We start from the raw sequence: 19,482 nt of genomic DNA on the forward strand, positions 1-19,482 counted from the left end.
ATAACCTGTTTGGAAGGAGGGCAGTGGGGGAGGGGGTCCGCTCTGTACCCAGATCTGTGTGTGCAAAACCCTCTTTTCCAAATATAGGAAAACATGTTGTCCTCTGCCCAGCAGTCTCCTTCTCTTATCTGCATTCTCAAGGAGTTCCTTCATGTGAGCTGCCTGTTAGTTGAGTCGTTGAAAAATGTGTGTGTGTTTTTCTCCCTCCCCACTGAAGTCTGAAGGATGTTCTCTGCGAAGGATAAATGGCTTTGCATTGTGAAGGGAGGTGGAGGGGACTGGTTTCTCTGGGCTATTGTTATTGCTCACTGGGGCAGCGTTTGGTGTAAGCAAGGATTGTTCTGCATCCAGAGGACAGAAGGTTCCTTTGTCATCTAGGGAGCTATTGTTGGCTTATAATTAAGAGTCAAATTAATTCTACAGGTTGCTTAAACAAAGACAACCCCTCCCCACCAGCCCCCCCACCCCTGCTCCCCACTCCAGAAAGAGCCCTGCTGGGTAATAGCTGGCGACATGATTGCACACAATCATTCAGACATTGTTCCCATTTCAAGTTTCAGAGCTGGAGAACTTTCTGCGTTGAGTGCAGGAAAGTTGTGTACAGGTGTTCAGAAGCACTGGCTGTGTTGGGCCAGGTCTGTGACTCTTGTGCGGCGCATAATTCTCTAGAGAATCCTGTGCTTGTTAATTCCCCCCTGCATCTCTAAGACATGCTCAAAATGATCTCGCTGTTTGATTTTTTTTTTTTTTTTTGTAAATTACAGCTTGGACAAGATCCCATTTGCCTGCAACGTAATCTGCACAGCCTTTTCTCTCTCTCTCTCTCTCTCTCTCTCTCTCTCTCTCTCATTTAGAGTGTTGAGTTCTGGTTGTGTCCTTCTTCGCTTGCAAACATGGCTCTGAATGGTCTCTGTGTAATTCTTTCCTAGCTGCAGATGTGTGGGGAGTTTGGGGGGAGAGAGAGACCCAGACTGGTTGATTTCCTAAGGTATAAAGTGCAGTCTGTGTTCTGGCTTAGTGAAATGCTTCTGCTGTGCTCTGAAAGCTGCCCTAAAATCTCAGCCTCCAGTGTTGTTGTGTTTTTTTGTTGTTTTTTTATTAACTCAGTACAGTAGGCACTTGCTTTTGTTGCCAATAGCCTTCAAATTGCAGTTCTCTAATCTGCCTTAACTATCTAGATAAATTGCCCTAATCCAGTCTTCACAATGCTTGTGGTTAAAGAGTCAGAGCCATTTGATTGGATTCAGTGGATGGCTGGAATGTGGGAGGTGCTGCCCTTTCCTAACCTCCTTAGCCTTTTAATCTTTCAGCCAAATGTTCACATTCAACAATTTTGTTTAGCTGGCAATCTGAACATTTCAGTATCTCAAAGGCTGCTGTCATGGCAACAGGAGATTAGACAGTGGTGTGGTTTTCCTCCCTCCCTCCCTCCTTCCCACCCGCCCCCCCCCCCCTTGTGTGCGTGTTCCTTTTCATTCCAGTCACACAGGAAATTATATGAGGAATGAATTCATATACAAGCAAAGTACATTTCAGCCAGTGTAATGTAAATGAGGTAATGTGTAAACTAGGAACAAACCTGTCTGGAGGAGCTGTTTCCCCCCCTCTCTCTCCTTTTGCCAAAGGAGCACTTCTTATTTCAGCACTTGCCTTTATAGAATCGGTGGAGTTTGAATTACCAGTAACACCCACTGCTGTTGGCTCAAACTGACTTTAATGACTTCACTTGTTAGAGCCCTGCGGTGCTGCCCCATTGTCTGCCACACTGGTGTGTTGGCTTACTGTCTAAAAGCATCCTTCAGGTTTTTTTTTTTTTACTTCGGGGAGAAATTCCTTTCAATCAAATATTATGTGTCTGGATGTGAAACCTTGCTGCAAAAGGATGTGGCACTTTGTGGTGCTGTTTCCTTCTCTTCCCCTTTCTCTATCTCTCTCTTTTTAAAAAAAAGATAACCAAGAATAGTCCTTGCCGAGGAAAAAGAAGAAGATATATTTGGGAAATTAAAATCGAATCTTTCCTCTGTCCAAAGATGTAGTAGATACGTGACCAGCACACAAATAGCATCCCTTTAGGACTTGGCATGGATTTTCCAGCAGTGGGTGGCTGAATCAATTTCCACACTTAAACTGGCATCTCCCTTTAAATAGGTTCTCAAATTTATTAATAACTGAATATTCAAAACCTTTGTCTTCTCATCTCTGACGGCGCTTAGCTCTCTAAAAAGCAACAGCCACAACGTGGAAAGCCGAGAGCAGATTCCCAAGAGGCACAATTGCTATTTAATTTTAACGTTTTGCTTAAAGAGTCTATTTGGGGGGTTTGCTTCTTCTGTTTCTGTACTGCAGAAAGTCACGCAAAATCACGCCTAACTGAATCCAATGAGTGTCTTCCTCTCTCCTCTTAAGAGATGCCACTCCCTTGCTGTGTAGGTAGAAGATGTGAGTATCTTGGAATTTAAAAAACGTCTCAGGTTACATATTTGTTCAGCCCATTGGGTGGTTAACACACCACCGACATGTGTAAATAAGTAGAACAATGGGAAAGGTTTGAGTGTCTAGTTGTGACAGGTAGGCCAAATACTCATGTCAGGCTTGGAATGTTAAAATCTGACCCCTTTCATCATTGCCAAATTTGTAGGAAGTTACAGAAATTGCCAATCAGCATGAGTGCCCCTTTCTTTTATGGTTTATCAATTTCTGCTGCTGTTACCCTGTGAAAATTTTAAGTAGTCTTCAAGAACTTCCCATTTGATTTATATGCTGTGTGTGCAATAATTGTTAATTGTGCACGTTTACCAAAACTGGTACAGTGTGTGTATAAAAACACACATCCTTAGCCTATTAACATGCAATTGCTAGCGGCTGATTATTGTGGCCAGCTTTTCGCATTTTCTGTACCGTCATGGGACACTTGACACGTTTTTCTTAAGAATATGTTTTGACTCAACGGCCTGGTTCGCACGTCATATTAAACCACAGTCAACGTTAAACCATAGTATAATCTGAACCAGCTAATGTACAGTTCTCCAAAGTTGTCCTCTCTCACTCCTAGAGCAATGAACCACAAGTTTTCTGCTCCAGGCGATCACAAGTGGTAGACAAAGTTTCCTCTCTTCTTACTGCTTGAAATTTGTTTTTTTTTTTGGGGGGGGGGGCAAACCCAAAAGCCCAGGTTAGGGCAACACAATGTTCTTGGCCGTCTTGGTTGGGTTGGTACCTCCAAGCGCATCGCAGCCAGGAGCAAAACTCTGTGCACACCAGCAGCTTTAACGTGATGTGCAAACCCTAGCCTATGAGTTTATGAAGATGTGTGTGTTTTAATATGCCGGCTAATGCTGCTGTTTAGGGGCCATTTATTCACTGCCGGGAGAAGCAAAGGGCAGAAAGGTCACTGGTTGTAATTAAGGAACAAAGTCCATTGTTGCTGGACAGCAAACTGTTTTGAAAGCTACATAAGGGATTTAGCTGTCGAAAACATTGATAACTCTTGGGCGCTTCATAATCAGCCCTGCTCCGGGTTCTTAATGCTCTATAGCGCTGTCTAGTAGTGTGACGACGTTTTTCTGGGTCTAGGTGAAGAGGTGGTGGCCTTTGGCTGAGGAAAGCTTTCTGTATGAACCCAGTGACCTCTCAGGCCAGATTCATTCTGTATTGAATTCCTCTGCAAGGTTAAAGTAACACTGAAACAATGGGCCCTGAGACATGAATAAAGCAAAGCATCTAAAGGAATGTGGTTGTTGTGAACCACTTGAGGGGGGGGCATGTAAATTTTACACAGGACATTACTTAATCTTACCATATATATATATATATATTTTAAAAAACCAACAACTTCATGAATGCCCAGTAAAAGAAATGAAAGGAATTTTAGGATGTGTTTAGCTTCAGTTTGCTTTGCGTGCTTTAATTAGGAGTATATAAATACTTTTTTGAGCGAAGAAGCAGTTTATAGCCCAATAAATGAAAACGCGTTTTAAAAGTGCTAAGCAAAACTCTTGTGTAACCACAGAGGTGTTCAATAACCAGATTTCAAGTAACACACAATGTACCATCTGTTCCCAGTTTGCAATCTAAAAAAACATGAGTTGAACAAACGTGAGATTTGCTAACATTCCCCTCCCCCCACTTTTTTATATATTTAAAACATTCACCTGTAACTTTGTAGAAAGGCAGTGGATTTCTAGAATACAAGAAAGCCAGGGACGATGTGTGCCCATACGTATATTCCAAACCTCTATACTTTTAAGAAAAGCTTAGTTTTAGTTTGTCGCTGAAGAACTGAGAACAGGGAATCAGCTCCCAACAAGGGCCAGCTTTTCAAATATCTCATTATTTAGCAAGTGCTTGAATTATTCTGCCCATTCCTCCCCCCCCCCCCAGGCAAAAGAGAGGGAAAAAAGGGAAACAGGGGGAGGGCAGGAGGGAAAAACATTCCCAAAGGATAATTTTAGTAGGTTATTACCAATTACCTAATGGTATACATGATAAAAGCTGCTCACTGAAATTTCCAGGAAACAGACTCTTTAAGAAAGTTAACTGGAATTGTTGCATTAGGTGCAGAAAATCATTTGAAAGACAAAAGCTGAATTTCTGAACTGTTAGGCAATAGGATTCTTGGCTGCAGACTGTGCACCTTGGAAGAAAAAAAAACATCTTCCTGCCTTTGTTTGAGGTCTGTTATTGAAGCTAATGACTGGTCTTGTGTTGCCTTGAGATAAATGGCATTATCTCTTGAGTAGGCTGACAGGAAACAGACATGTTAATGGCGAAGCTGCGGGGAGGATCTGCTGTAGTTCTGACAAAAGAGTTAAGCGTGGACCCCTGGTTGTGATCATTAACACATAATGCATTTCTGCTTTTCCTGGCAGGTCTGTGATAATTGGAAAGCTACTTTTTCCAACAATCACTTCAGCCCCCAAACCCATCTTCCAGTATATATCTCTGCCTGCAAAAAAAACTTGTGAACCTTTTGTTAGAAAAAGAGGAACACTGTTTAAATATCAACAATTACATCCTGATATTTACAGGAGCATCCTTTAAAAAATAATAAGAAGAATGAAATGAACATACTGTGTTGGAGATGAAGCAATAGGTTTTTAGCAAATGGGAATGAGGCATTATAACATTGCATTGGAAAATGTGATGAGCCAGCTGGATTGTTATAATCTAGTCTAAAAGCCTCAACTGGGTGAGAACCAAGTTGTTGCCACATTGAAAACAAAACACACACACAAAAATGTGTGGAAGTTACATTGTATTCTGAAGGGGTTAAGGGTTGTTGTTGTTGTTGTTTAGTCGTTTAGTCGTGTCCGACTCTTCGTGACCCCATGGACCAGAGCACACCAGGCACTCCTGTCTTCCACTGCCTCTGCAGTTTGGTCAGACTCATGTTTGTAGCTTCGAAGACACTGTCCAACCATCTCATCCTCTCTCGTCCCCTTCTCCTTGTGCCCTCCATCTTTCCCAACATCAGGGTCTTTTCCAGGGAGTCTTCTCTTCTCATGAGGTGGCCAAAGTATTGGAGCCTCAGCTTCAGGATCTGTCCTTCCAGTGAGCACTCAGGGCTGATTTCCTTCAGAATGGATAGGTTTGATCTTCTTGCAGTCCATGGGACTCTCAAGAGTCTCCTCCAGCACCATAATTCAAAAGCATCAATTCTTCGGCGGGTTAAGGGTTAGGGTACTTGAATTTCTTGAAGATAAGACCCTGGAAACTTTTATGGGCTATGGTGGTACGACCCAGAAATCATAAATATTATATAGGTTCAAACTCTGATACTCTGTTTAAAATTAATCTAGATTAATTCCCACTCTTGAATCTGTATTTGAAATAATAAATATTGCTTAGAATTCCCGACTTAAAACTCCACTTGAAACGTTTACACTTATTTTTTTTTTTTAATTTTGTTTAACATAAGCAAGCACTTTAGTAACAGTAAAAGCAAAAGATTCTTGAAGGATCCCCTTAACAGTAGAAACAGCAATGGATTTTTATTATCCTGCTTTGTAATCTCCTCATTAGAAACTGCTGTTGGGAGGGTCCAGTCTCTTTCATAGAATTGTAGAGTTGGAAGAGACCCCTAAGCATGGCTGTCAACGTTTCCCCCTTTTTTAAGGAAAATTCCCTTATTCCGAATAGGATTCCTCGCAAGAAAAGGGAAAAGTTGACAGCTATGCCCCTAAGGATTATCTGGCCCAACCTCTGCAATGCAGGAATATGTACCTTGTCGATTGCAGTGATCGAACCTGCAACCTTCAGTAGAAGCTATTTCACTGAAATAAGAAATTTGAGGTTCTCTGTCCTTTCTATATACAGTGGTACCTTGGTTTTAGAACAGCTTAGTTTACGAACAAGTTGGAAATAGAACGCTGCAAACCCCGAAGTACCGTACTTTTCCGTGCAAAGTTTTTTTCTTTTAAAATTATGCTAAAAAGTGGGGGTCGTCTTTTACATGGATAGGGCATAGGGCGGACGTTTGATTGTTTGGTTCCGCATAGTCAGTGGCTATTGGGCGCGTTATTGGTTGCAGCGTCAGTGGCTGGTGTTGATTGGCTGATGCTGCGGCAGTTGGGTGGGCGATTGGCAGCTTTTGCTGGTGATGGGACAGACGAGAGGTGTTTTTTTGTAGGCTAGCGGGTGAGTGATTTTCGGCAATCCCCTCTAAAAAAACCTCAACAACCCGGATAATCCCCACCCCCAAAGCTCAACAACTTTGGGCAATCCTCCGCAAAAAAGCTCAATAACTCTGTGCGATCTCCCCCCATTTTCTTAAATTTGAGCCCCCCAAAATAGAGGGTGTCTTATACATGGGGAGCGTCTTATAGACGGAAAGGTATGGTAGGTGTTCCGGTTTGTGAACATTGCCCTGGAACTTTGCCTTCCTGTTGAGTGTGTTCCGTTTGTAAATTGAGTTTCTGCTGTTAATCAGAGAATTTTTGTTGACTGTCGGCTGTTCAGTCCCAAGTACTGATGCAACACTGAGATGATATTTGGACCTTTTGTCTTTGCTATCTTGTTGCATTTTTGTGGCTTTTTCGACTGTGACTTGTTCTTTTGTTTTATGGGACTGACTTGTGACTGTGGCTTGTGACTTCGTTTTTGTGATATGTTTTTGTGACTCTGTGGAGCCCAGTTCAGCTACTGATTGGTTGATTGTGTGACTGCAGAAATGGATAAAAGCCCCCCATGCAAACAATGATTAGAAGTGCATGTAAGGAAAAAAATATTTTTTTTTATCACACTACTGTCTTATTTATTTTATAGTACAGTACATTGATGATTGCTTTCATTTTATGGATCAATGGTCTCGTTAGATTTTAAAATTCATGTTCAATTGCTGTTTTAGGGGTTGTTTTTAAAAGTCTGGAACGGATTAATCCATTTTGCATTACTTTCTATGGGAAAGCATGCCTTGGTTTTAGAACACTTTGGTTTTGGAACGGACTTCCGGAACGGATTAAGTTTGAGAACTAAGGTACCACTGTATTGCACCACTTTTGTGGAGCATTTCAACATCACCATTAAACCCAGGTGCACTGCATTCAGGTGACGAAGCTTTCAGTATGGACACAATATCTGTGTCAGGCAAAAGGGGCTCAGTACCAGAATTTGCTTCCGACCAATCCATTTCTCTGGAAAGAGAATATGTAGGCTACAGCAAAGCGTCAGCTTGCGAGACCAGCACACTGCCAAAGCTACTAAATAATGGACCCTGATGAGGCATGCCAACAGACTCATGCACAAATTCTGACGTATAAGCAGCAATAAAAGTCTTATATCATTCTTTAAGCAGTGTGACAGTGCATACAGAATGGCAAGTTATACATTTATAGAGCAGTTTCTTAAGTGTTCAAAGCACTTCATATTTATCAATCTCAATAATCCTTATAACTGCAATAGAGGGCAATGTTATTAAATTTCCGGTGGAGGTCTGAGGCTAATAAATTGCAGTTTGTCTTTAACCACCCAGTGGCTTGGTTCACACATGACCCTAAACCAGGGTGTCCCAAGCTTGGGTCTCCAGCTGTTTTTGGACTACGTCTCCTATCGTCCCTAGCTAGCAGGCGAGTGATCAGGGATGATGGGAATTGTAGTAAAAACAACTGTAGGCCCAAGTTTGGGAAACCCTTCCCTAAACTATGGTTAAGTTTTTGGGTCAGGGACTGACGCTCAAATTACACCATGGTTTATTAACCATGGTTTGGTTTAATCATTGATGTGGGACTGAGACCAGTGATTAAAGACTCAGCTGAAATAGGAACACCCGGTTCATAGCTCATGCTATGAACTCATTGAGCTTACAGCTTTTTAATTGGAATCAAATCTTCTGGGAAGTTGTGTTATACCAAGTCAGATCATCAAACTCAGTATTTTCTACACACTGACAGGTATTTGCGGACAAAAGTCTTTCTCAGGTCTGTCTGAAGATGTAATGGGTTGAAGTTGGGACCTTTTACATACAAAGGATGTGCTCCACCACAAATTAGTCCATTGACTAATTCCCTGATTCCCTATTCACAGACATTGTTCAGGATCCTGGTTGCACACAAATATGCAGTGAAAGAGTGTGGAGGATGAGGGAAACCCTTTGGCGCCTCTTTGGAAAACCCCAGATGAATAATTCCGCTAGCATCTGCATGTTTTGCTTTCTAATGCACTCCTGTTCATGCTGCATGTGATCAAGCCAGCTGATCAAGATTTCCTTCTCTTTTAAAAGAATAAATCAAGATGTAAGATTGATCATGTTGTAATATTCTGCTATGATCCATTGGGCTAGGGATGGTGGGACATATTATCGAGATTAAGTTGTGGGGGAAACTGTGGAAACCGAATTTGAAATTCGCAGCGTGTTATGCCCTGGAAGAAAATTTTTATGGAAATGATCCATAGAGGGTATTTGACATGAAGCAAATTGGGAAAAATGTATAAATCTGAGTATCTGTTGGGAATGTGAAGAAGTTGAAGGTACATTTTACCATATGTGGGGTGGACTTGTAGAGTGGCTAAGGATTGTTGGGAGATGGTAAAGAAAATGAGGTAAAGAAAAAAATTAAAGTAACTCTTAGAATCATTTCTTTTAGGGATAACTGGGATGGATGTTCCCAAAAGGCAGATGAACTTACTCTTCTATGCCACGATGTCAGCAAGAGTAATACTATATGTGCAGAAATGGCAATATGAGGTGGTACCAACAAAAGAAGATTGGCAGTTAAAATTGACAGAATGTGCCAAATTGGAAAATTTAACCATGAAAATTGGATATCAAGAAGAGGCCATTTTTAAGGAGGATTGGAAACCTTTCTTGGACTATCTAAAGAGCTATTGTAAACATGTAAAAACGCAAGTAGAGTTTGAATGAAGAACAGCAGTCAAACAAGCAGGAAGGATAGGGTATAGATTAATTATAATATGCAGCAATATTAGAAAATATGGGGAAACTGCGGAGGGATTAAGGGGAAGTCAAACGATAAATGAATATTAATTGGAAATATATATTGTGTATTTAATTTGTAAACTTCTGAAATTTATAAATAAAATCTTTTTGAAAAGATCATGAAGTAACATTGGCAGTAATGATGAGAATGTTAAGTCAGGGTTTGATGACAACCTTCCCAATAGATTTAGTTTGCCTCAAGATGGGATCTGCTGTTCCCATTGCAAAGAAGATGCTCTGTGCCCTTGGAACTTGTGCCGAAAACCAATTTGGTGAAAGAAGGAAAACACAGCCCTGCAGCCAGTGAACCATCTAGTAGAGCATTCTGTTCCCAAGAGCAACCAGCTAAAGCCATTGTAAAAAAACAGCAGTACATCTCAACATTTCAGATTCAGAGGAATACTGGCAGCTTTCGCACGCAACAATATGCCAAGGTTTAATAAACCACACTGTGCACCAGCTGTGTGCTAGTGCACACAAACCCGATTTGCTCCACCACAGTTGCTTAAGCAAACCAGCTTAGTGTGATATCTGAACCAGGATCATGGTTTGTTCCTCCCTAGCAAGCAAGGATTGTTTACCAGACTTAACACAAGGTTTGCTGTTGGCCCACAAACAGCGTTTGAAATTCGCAAGGCGCATTTTGCACCTGACTATCGACCACTTGCAACGAAGTGAAGGTGTCTGGGCGCCAGGATGACGCCTGACGTTGCCACCATCTGGAGTTGCATGCCTGGGGATCCATGGATCTTACCAGTTTTCACACACTAATACCCCATCCTGTAGAATTCTAACACTTACATTTTATCTGCCCAATCGGAATGAATTTCTGCAACCAAATTGCTTTGGTTCAGCAGGAGTAGTCACCATTGAGAAAAAGAGCTCGGAGTAGGCCAATATTTATATATGGACTGTTCCCAGATAAAGTGACTTTTCTTCTTTTAAGTTCTGAAAGTTCTTAACCCAGCTCAAGGTTGTCATCTGAACTAGCCAGATGTTTTAACTGAGAATCAATCACAGTCGGTCCATCATTTGAAAAATAAGATTTTCGAGCCATAGGGCCCCCAAATGGCAACTAGACATCCTGTTTTGGCTACTGCAACCTTGGTTTAAGGAGCCATTTGGCACCTAGCTTTTATATCTTGAGTTTCTAACACTGGTAACAAAGCCCAAAGTTCCTTCAGTGTAAATGTAGCTGGGATTTTGTGCCTCAGTGTCTACATTTGAACATCCTTATAGTGACTCATCCGACATTTTGTTGCCAACTTATTCAGTTTGGAGAGATGATCCTATCATCTTGACTACTTTAGAGTTTAACACAAAAGTGGTTTCACTGCAAGCTTGTCCTTGATTCTAGATAATTTTTAATATTTAAGTCGTTTGGCCAGCTTTATCTGTAAATGTTGGACCATGTTTATAATGCATCACATTGTGTCATTTTTGATACAATGAATGAGCCCTTGGTTCTCATACTATTTCCTTCTCCATATCACTTTCAGGTAGGTGCAAATAATTGCATTAAAAACGGACAAACTATAATTTGGCCTAAAACAATATGGTTTGTCCACTTTGAACGTATTGACAAATTATGGTTTGCTGTTAACTCCAGAAGTGAGAGGGAAAAGCAGGCGAGGACAGGTCACCCCCAAAGCCCTAAACTATGGTTTGGCATTACTCTGTAGATCTCCTGCACAGTGGATCTTCAGTCAAGGCAACTGAAATCAGCAACTGGAAACTTCAAGTGGAGAAGTTTTCCATTTCCACTTCACTTGTTTTCTAAATGAAAGTGCAAACCAATTAGTTGATGCAACCATTAAAAGACATTGATTTACAACTTGCAAAGTCAACTTTATCTCATTGTGTTTAATACATGGGTCATAAAATCAGTAATGAGAGCATACAAGTGTAATCTTTAACTTGTTTGTTTACATGCGGTGTTGTGTCAGGCTCAGAGCATTGGATTTGGACTGGAGAGGCTTTCAGATAAGTTTACGTAGAGTTGAAACAATAGTGACCTCTAGTTATTATCTTGGGAGCTTTTGTCAGGCAAATATTGGGACATTCCCAAACTCTGGTGCAAGGGCAAAATAAGAGGATGAAAAGAGCCTTTTTGCATTAGATGAAAAGTTCATTTAGTTTGGTATTCTGTTCCCCACAATGACCAGTTTGGTGCCTCTGGGACATCTTTTATTTATTTATTTCCCACCCACCTGGCTGGGTTTCCCCAGCCACTCTGTACGGCTTACAAAATAAGATTAAAAATACATTAAAATATCAGTCATAAAAAACTTCCCCAAATAGGGCTGCCTTCAGATGTCTTCTAAATGTCAGATAGTTGTTTATTTCCTTGACATCTGCTGGGAGGGCGTTTCATAGGGCAGGCGCCACCACCGAGAAGGCCCTCTGCCTGGTTCCTTGTAACCACAATTCTCGTAGAGAGGGAACCGCCAGAAGGCCCTTGGAGCTGGACCTCAGTGTCCGGGCTGAACGATGGGGTGGAGACACTTCTTCAGGTATATTGGGCCAAGGCCATTCAGGGCTTTAAAGGTCCGCACCAACACTTTGAATTGTGCTCAGAAACGTACTGGGAGCCAATGAAGGTCTTTCAGGACCAGTGTTATATGGTCTCGGAGGCCACTCCCAGTCTCCAGTCTCGCTGCCACATTCTGGATTAATTGTAGTTTCCGGGTCACCTTCAATGTGGAGGTGGAGCTTAGCGCACTCATCCCTGCTTGCATGCAAGGTTTACACACCAGTAGTGTGCCTGAATAGGACTTAGTTTGTTCAGAAACTACCAGCCCCAGTTTATGGAAAGTTATGGAACCTGGTTTTTAAATATGAATGATCTTAGATACTTGCATAGGGAGAGCCAATAATAATTCTATCGTTTCTGTAAGGTGCAATATTTTTCCAATATACAGTGGTACCTTGGTTTACAGCCATAATCTGTTCTGGAGGTCTGTTGGTAAACCAAAACAGGTTGTAACCCAAGGCGCGCTTTCTCCAATGGGGCCTCCCCCCAAAAATTGTAATCCCCCCCCAAAAAAGGGTTGTAATCCAAAAAAAAAGGTTGCAAACTGGGACACGCACTTCCGGGTTTGACGTGTTTGTAATCCAAAACGTATGCAAACCAAGGTACCACTGTATACAGAACTCCTCATAATGTTAAACTTAGACCTGAAAAGACTTAAGTGAAGACATTTGAGGGTTTGGGTTGTGGTAGCAGGAGTGTGACACCCAACTTTGCTTCTTTTAATCATGTTCAGGCGTGTTACTGTTGGAGCGTTGAACTGATGCCTGGGATAAACAGGATAAAGGCCAGTGAACTCAATCCTGATCAGCCTGAGCTTCTGTTGGCAGGTGATTTGTGTGATTTAGAAGATGATGTTTATCCTTATTTTGCTTGAGGCTGCTCTGTCCCCTTAAGAATCCTGTTCATGTCCTAGGGACAATATTAGATTCGGCCCAACCTATGGAGCTCATGGTGACATGAAGCATCTTGCAGTCACTTATGTTGTTGTGTTAGCTGTGGTATCTCCTAGACCTGGCATGTCCAACTTACAAGAGACTGCGATCTACTCCCACTATAAAAATACTGGCAGTGATCTACCCATTGGATTGACCAAGTTGTTAAGCTTTTCGGGGGGCGGGGCGGGCGAGGAACAGGATCTCATGACCGACCACAGACACCCCACAATTGACCAGTAGTTTGTGATCAACCGCTTGGACATCCCTGTCCTAGACAGAAAGATAATCTTTCTAGTAGCTCCATGTTTGGAATTTTGTGCTTTGCGTGTCGAGGTCCCCAGGGCCACCCCAATAACTCACACATCACACAGAATTTTTTGTTTAAGGTTTTTGGCATAATTTTGGCCACAACTTTATTGAAATACAAAAATGTGAGTGGTTGCTTAGGCATTGGTTGCGACTATCTGCCCCCACCATGGGGGACAGACTGACATTCCGCACGATGCGAAAGTCAGAATGGGGAATTACACTTGGGGGTTACGCGGAGCAGGGAACCTGCCCTCACCCCAAATGCAACCAGGAGCTCATTGCTATGGCCCGAGCCCCCTTGACAGAGTGGACAAGCAATAGTTAGCCCCCGATTCCTTTAACGGAATCCCTCGCAGCAGCAGCATTAGAGGGGCAGGCACAGCCAATCCATGCCCCTCAACCAACCAAACCATAAACCAATGCCTAACCGCGAACCTTACAAGTTGTGATGATTTGCTACGCAGTAGGCAAAAACCAAATGGCCCCAGCCAATCAGCCAGATGGACAAAATTCCTACTGGGCCCCTGCCCCAAGAGCAGACGACCCCATGACAGGCATAGCAAGGTCAAAGCAAACAACCCTAAATATAGGGATGGGGGGATGGGCAATCCGATGCATGGGCGAAAAGAGGAAGCCCTCGCCTCATGCAAGGAGTTTTAGCATTTCTGGCAGTCAATCAACAAATGGCAACATTAACTTCTTCCCAACAACAAGGGAAGCCCCAATCGCATCAGTGGCCAACAAGCAGTTAGCCCGCCCCACAACTTTGGAGTGTCCTGACGGCCCCCACCGCAACACGTGCTCTCCATGAAGGAGAACACGCTGTGTTGCGTGTGGAAATAAACTTGAAGATGGTCTGGAAGCTACATTTAGCACAGAAAATGACAGCAAGGTTACTAACTGGGACCAAATGCATCTTGCCAGTCTGAAATTTATGTACTTTCTGTTTCAAGGCCCATTTCAAGATTCTGCTTTTAACTTTTGGAGTCCTAAAAGGCTTCGCAGCATCAGGGACTACCTCTGACTATACACATCTCCCTGGGTAATAATAGGATCCTCCTCAGAGGTAATTCTATGGGACTCTGTGCCATCTAAGTTAGGCAAGGTGGAATAGGGTCTTTTCTAGACATCTGTTTTTGGAATTTAGTCATTGAGGAAACTTGTTGACTTTAGGTTTCTAGAAATATGTGTATATCCAGCTTTTCAAAAGTTTTTCTGTTGTTGCTTTCTATTATGGTGCAATATTACTATTAGTAGTATTTTAAATGTAAACAACTTACGGAGGTTATATGGCTTATATAGCCAGATGAGCGGGGTATAACTAATAAAATTAATAATAATAATAATAAGTATATAAATACATTGAACGCATGAGCAAAAATTGCAGATTAACTTCTCTGGTTGTATAAAAACTCTGCTTTGTTGCAAACTAATACATTTTGTAATGGCATATAATGAGAATATTGTATGATGGATTCTTATGTGAATTTCTAAATGGAAACCTTGATTTTAAATCAGTGATTGAAACTGGTTTTCTCTCTCTCTTGGTGATTGAAACCGATTCCCTTGATTGAAATGAGCGCTCATTGCATAAATTTATATTTTATTTAGGTTTATGCTCCTGTCCATTATTTGCCCAGTGTTAGTTTAAAACAGATGCCAATCATAAACCGTTATTATTTTGAATTAGATGCATCCTTTAATATAACTAATGGAAAACCAGTAGTTCTGCAAAGCCATGAATTGCTACTTAAACATATAGGAAAGCCAGTTTAAATCAGCTCCTTTTTCTTTTGCTGACTTGTTTTTCCTAATTGCTGGGCTTGGAAGAAAGCACTTTAGATTTGAATGCAGGGTTGTAAATCTATTCCTAGTGACTTGAAAGACATTTGGTTTGTAATTTTGAGTTGAAAGGCTATTCAGGAGGTGGGAGTTAGCGCTTCTCTCCTGAATCCAAACCTATATTGAGTTTTACTCAAAATAGGTTTGTCAATGGAAGAGTGAAATTGTGTGTTGTCGTGAAGCATAAAAGCTGACTTAGGAACAAAGGCTGTTCATACCATACCCATAATTCTGGTGCCTCTTGGTTGATTCCCATAACTAGAAGCCTCCCATCTCATGATGAACTCCACATGGAGATGAGTTTTGGCAGTGGTCCAAGTGGCATTCAGACGGAGCGTTTGGCAAGCCTCAGAAATCAGGCATGCGGAGCTCATGTCAGCTTGCGGTATGCATATGACGTTAGACACGTCTTGCAACCTATTTTGACACGCAGCTGGCTGAGAGATGGCTTGAGAGAGAAGCCCTGTAGACAGGAAATACATGGTTCTGGGATTCCACGTTGAGCCTTCTAAATAAATGTGAGATGGATTTAATCCAGGAGTAGGTAATATGATGTGCTTCAGATGGTGTGGACTCAAAGATCCCTTTAGCCAGCCTGGTCACTGCTCAGGAATCATAAGATTTTAGCGTTGGAAGAGACCACAAGGGTCATTTGGTCCAGCCCCCTGCAATGCAGGAATCTTTCGTCCTATGTGGGGCTGGAACCCACAATTCTGAGATCAAGAGTTTCATGCTTTACCAACTGAGCTATCAGGCTGGATGGGAGCCTCTATCTCTGATATAATCTGTTGGCCACACCTGATTGGCTCCTCTTGGTTGAATATGTGTCCTTGTATATAATCATCTTACCTTTCCCGCCCCGACCTGGCCACAGTGATCCATGCGACGGTCATCTCCAGGCTTGACTACTGTGATTCGCTCTACGCGGGGCTGCCCTTGAAGCTGACACAGAAACTCCAGCGGGTGCAGAATGCTGCAACGAGGCTCCTCATGGGGTCTCTGCCATGGGAGCATATTCACCCAGTGCTTTCCCAGCTGCTCTGGCTCCCGGTGGAGTACAGGGTCAGATTTAAGGTGCTGGTTTTGACCTTTAAAGCCTTTCACGGCCTAGGACCCTCGTACCTACGGGACCCCCTCTCCCGGTGTGCCCCACGGAGAGCCTCAAGGTCCATAAACAGCAACACCCTAGTGGTCCCGGGCCCTAATGAAGTTAGATTAGCTTCAACCAGAGCCAGGGCCTTTTCAACTCTGGCTCCTGCCTGGTGGAACGCTCTGCCTCATGAGACCAGGGCCCTGCAGGATCTGATTTCTTTCCGCAGGGCCTGTAAGACAGAGTTGTTCCGCCTGGCTTTTGGCTTGGAGCCAATTTGATTCCCTCCCTCTCTTTCTTTTTTCCTTTCCTTCTCTTCCTGCGACGAGGCTACATTTTAATATTTTAATGTTTCAATATTTTAATGTTGTATTTTAATTTTGTTTTTAAGTTGTAATCATTCAACTTGTTTTTATTATTGCTTGTAACCCGCTCTGAGCCCGGCCTTGGCTGGGGAGGGCAGGGTATAAATAAATAATAATAATAATAATTATAATTATAATAATAATCTCACATTTCCAGCATTTAAACCGTTTAAGCATTTAAGCATTGGTATGGCGTAGTAGTTGTTGTGCAGCGCTAGGGCTGGGGAGATCTGAATTCAAATCCCACTCACTGGGTGACCTATAGCCAGTCTCTGTAGTTGTAGATAAACAGGAGCACAACCACATATGTAATTCTGAGTTCCTACAAGGAAGGATGCGATTAAAATAAAATAAAAGGTGCCTCTAATTTTCACTAGTAGATTGGCAGTAGCAATGAATAAAGGATCACTTGAACCAAGTCTTCTGTTTCTAAGGATAATGCTTTGCAAATCATTTTACTGGGTGCATTGGGGAGGATTGCAGGTACTGAAAATACTCATCCTGGTTTTTTAGCATCTATTCCCCCTGTTTTGTTCTCCGTATGAATGGTGTTTGCTTTAAAGATCCCTGCCAACTATGTATTCCTGCCTCCTGGGAATCTTCATTGTCAGCTAGTAACATGAAGGAAATGGTCCACAGGGATGCTTAAGCCTATTCCATATGAATTCAGCTTAAAGTAATGTATATATATTTTAAAGGAGAATCTATTTATTTTGTTTTGCTTGGTAGTTTGAGAAAGCTGATATTTAAGTTGTAGAATTGGCTCTTGTTAAGCAGGAAGCAGATGGCATTGTGCCACAAAGTATAATTTTACTTAAAAAGAACTTTAAAGGTTTTGATGTTTTTCTTTTCCCTCTTATTTCCCCGATGGCTTCTTTTTATTGAAGGGTAACTTGAGGAGACCTGGTAGCAATTTTATTGCCTTCCCATGACAGCTTCAAATAATAGCATGGTCTTTGGTTGCCAGTCAATTTTATACCAGTCAGCTTGATTCTGGTTTTTATCATGTCGCAATAGACTATTAAAAAGTATATGCTAGTAGTTTTCTTGAAGAATCTGACTGTATTTTTACGCTTCTGTTAGCAACAGAAGACTAAGCTCTTCAACTGGCCTTCTTTTGTCCCTTTGATTAAAGTAAACACATGGGTTTTTAAAAGACGAGTTTCCCCCTAGGTGGTTTTCTTAGAACATCTGGTGTCACTAGCAGTTCATGGTACATTTTGCATTTGTACATCCTCATATTAGTTATTGATTTCATCTCTCTTTCTTTTAAAAGAACCCTATTCTTAGTCACTTCTTAGAAACCACTTCTGTTTTCTCCAGCTACATTACACAGCTGTACAGTGGTACCTCGGGTTAAGTACTTAATTCGTTCCAGAGGTCCGTTCTCAACCTGAAACTGTTCTTAACCTGAAGCACCACTTTAGCCAATGGGGCCTCCTGTTGCCACCGTGCCGCTGGAGCATGATTTCTGTTCTCATCCTGAAGCAAAGTTCTTAACCTGAAGCACTATTTCTGGGTTAGCGGAGTCTGTAACCTGAAGCGTATGTAACCTGAAGTGTATGTAACCTGAGGTACCACTGTATCATGAGGAGGAAATGCCATGCCTCATCCCTAAGAATTTAATAAATTTGCTTTTTCCTTAACCTCAGTTTGTAGGAAAAGTAAAACGTGCGCACACACAACCTATTTATAACCTCCTTTCAAAATATAGCTCTTTTGGATTTTATATCACCTTCTTGGCTGATTTGCACGGGTGACTCATATTTAAAGCAACAATGTTTCGACAGGAAAGTTTGGGTTTTTAAGTTTTGTCTTTGATGTTAGATGTTTGTTGACATTCAGCTTGCCACGATACATGGATAATGCAATCAAATCCAGTAGCTTTATGGTAGTCTCTTAACAACATTACTTGTACGTCTATGAGGTTTATGTGTTCTATTTCTTTCCTTTTAAGATAAGAGAGAGAAACAAGTTGATCTCTTTGATGGAAGGAGCAAAAAGTAATCCAGGTTTGGCATCCTTCCTCTGGTGGGAGCATTCCAAGGCTAGTCCTTCGGGACGTTTTGTTCTTTTTAAAATGCACACGCAGAAAAGCTCCCATAGAATATATTGACGAATGGCTACTCCTTGCCCTTAATTACAGTTACTTGACATACACTTGGACGAGGAATGTGATTCATATTTTCGGAAAGTGCAGTATCAGCCATAGATACCTTCTAAATTACGAAGGAGAAAACTCAAATCGTGGTGGTATTCTAATGTAAAGCAATGGCCCATCTTTCCAATTGAGCAGTGCTACTAGCCATGCATGGAAACAGGGATAGGCTTGCAGCGCAGATCTGGAATAACAAGACTGTTCTTTTAAGGAGAGCCGACCATATCCAATGTATGCAGGCTTGCATGCGTCTCCCTCTTCGTTGAAATCTGCATGAAGCACCCTATTCAGCATGGTGTATGTTAAGCGGGTATACTGCTCCTGTTGTTCTCTGGCTCAGAAAGCCTCCATCTTCTTTGTGTGGTCTCCTGCCAGTCTGGTTTTTTCAATTCAGTATTCTACTGAGACTGCTTTGTATAAACTCGGCAACGGCCCTCTGTATCAGTCTTCACCAACAACCTGGAGTTCTCCAGATGTTTCGGACTACCAGCTCCCACCGACGTCAGCCAGCATGGGGGGCTGTGCATAATGCTTCCATGTAAAGGGATTTCTTTATTCAGCTGGGCAACTCAAGCTGTCTGCCCAACATAATTGAGCTCTGTATCCCAGTGTCCCTTTAGACTGCCAGGGTTGAATTGGCCCTGAAGGCGTTTGGAACACATTTGCCTTTGGATGACAATTGCTTCGATCTTGTGCCACCTCTGTGTCCCTTGACATTGTCCACATTAATCTTCCTTTGTGAAAACCACTTATAGTCAGGAACTACAGTGGTACCTTGGTTCCCAAACTTAATTCGTTCCGGAAGTCTGTTCCAAAA

General features: G+C 42.0%; 1 protein-coding gene across 3 annotated transcripts in view; it reads left to right on the forward strand.

The window, feature by feature from the left end:
• The window catches only part of ZNF608 (zinc finger protein 608), a 124,535-nt gene that overhangs the window by 5,130 nt on the left and 99,923 nt on the right, over positions 1-19,482 (forward strand). The window lies entirely within an intron of this gene.

Source organism: Podarcis muralis, chromosome 11, assembly GCF_964188315.1.
Source record: "Podarcis muralis chromosome 11, rPodMur119.hap1.1, whole genome shotgun sequence".
In the NCBI taxonomy this organism is placed as follows: Eukaryota; Metazoa; Chordata; class Lepidosauria; order Squamata; family Lacertidae; genus Podarcis; species Podarcis muralis.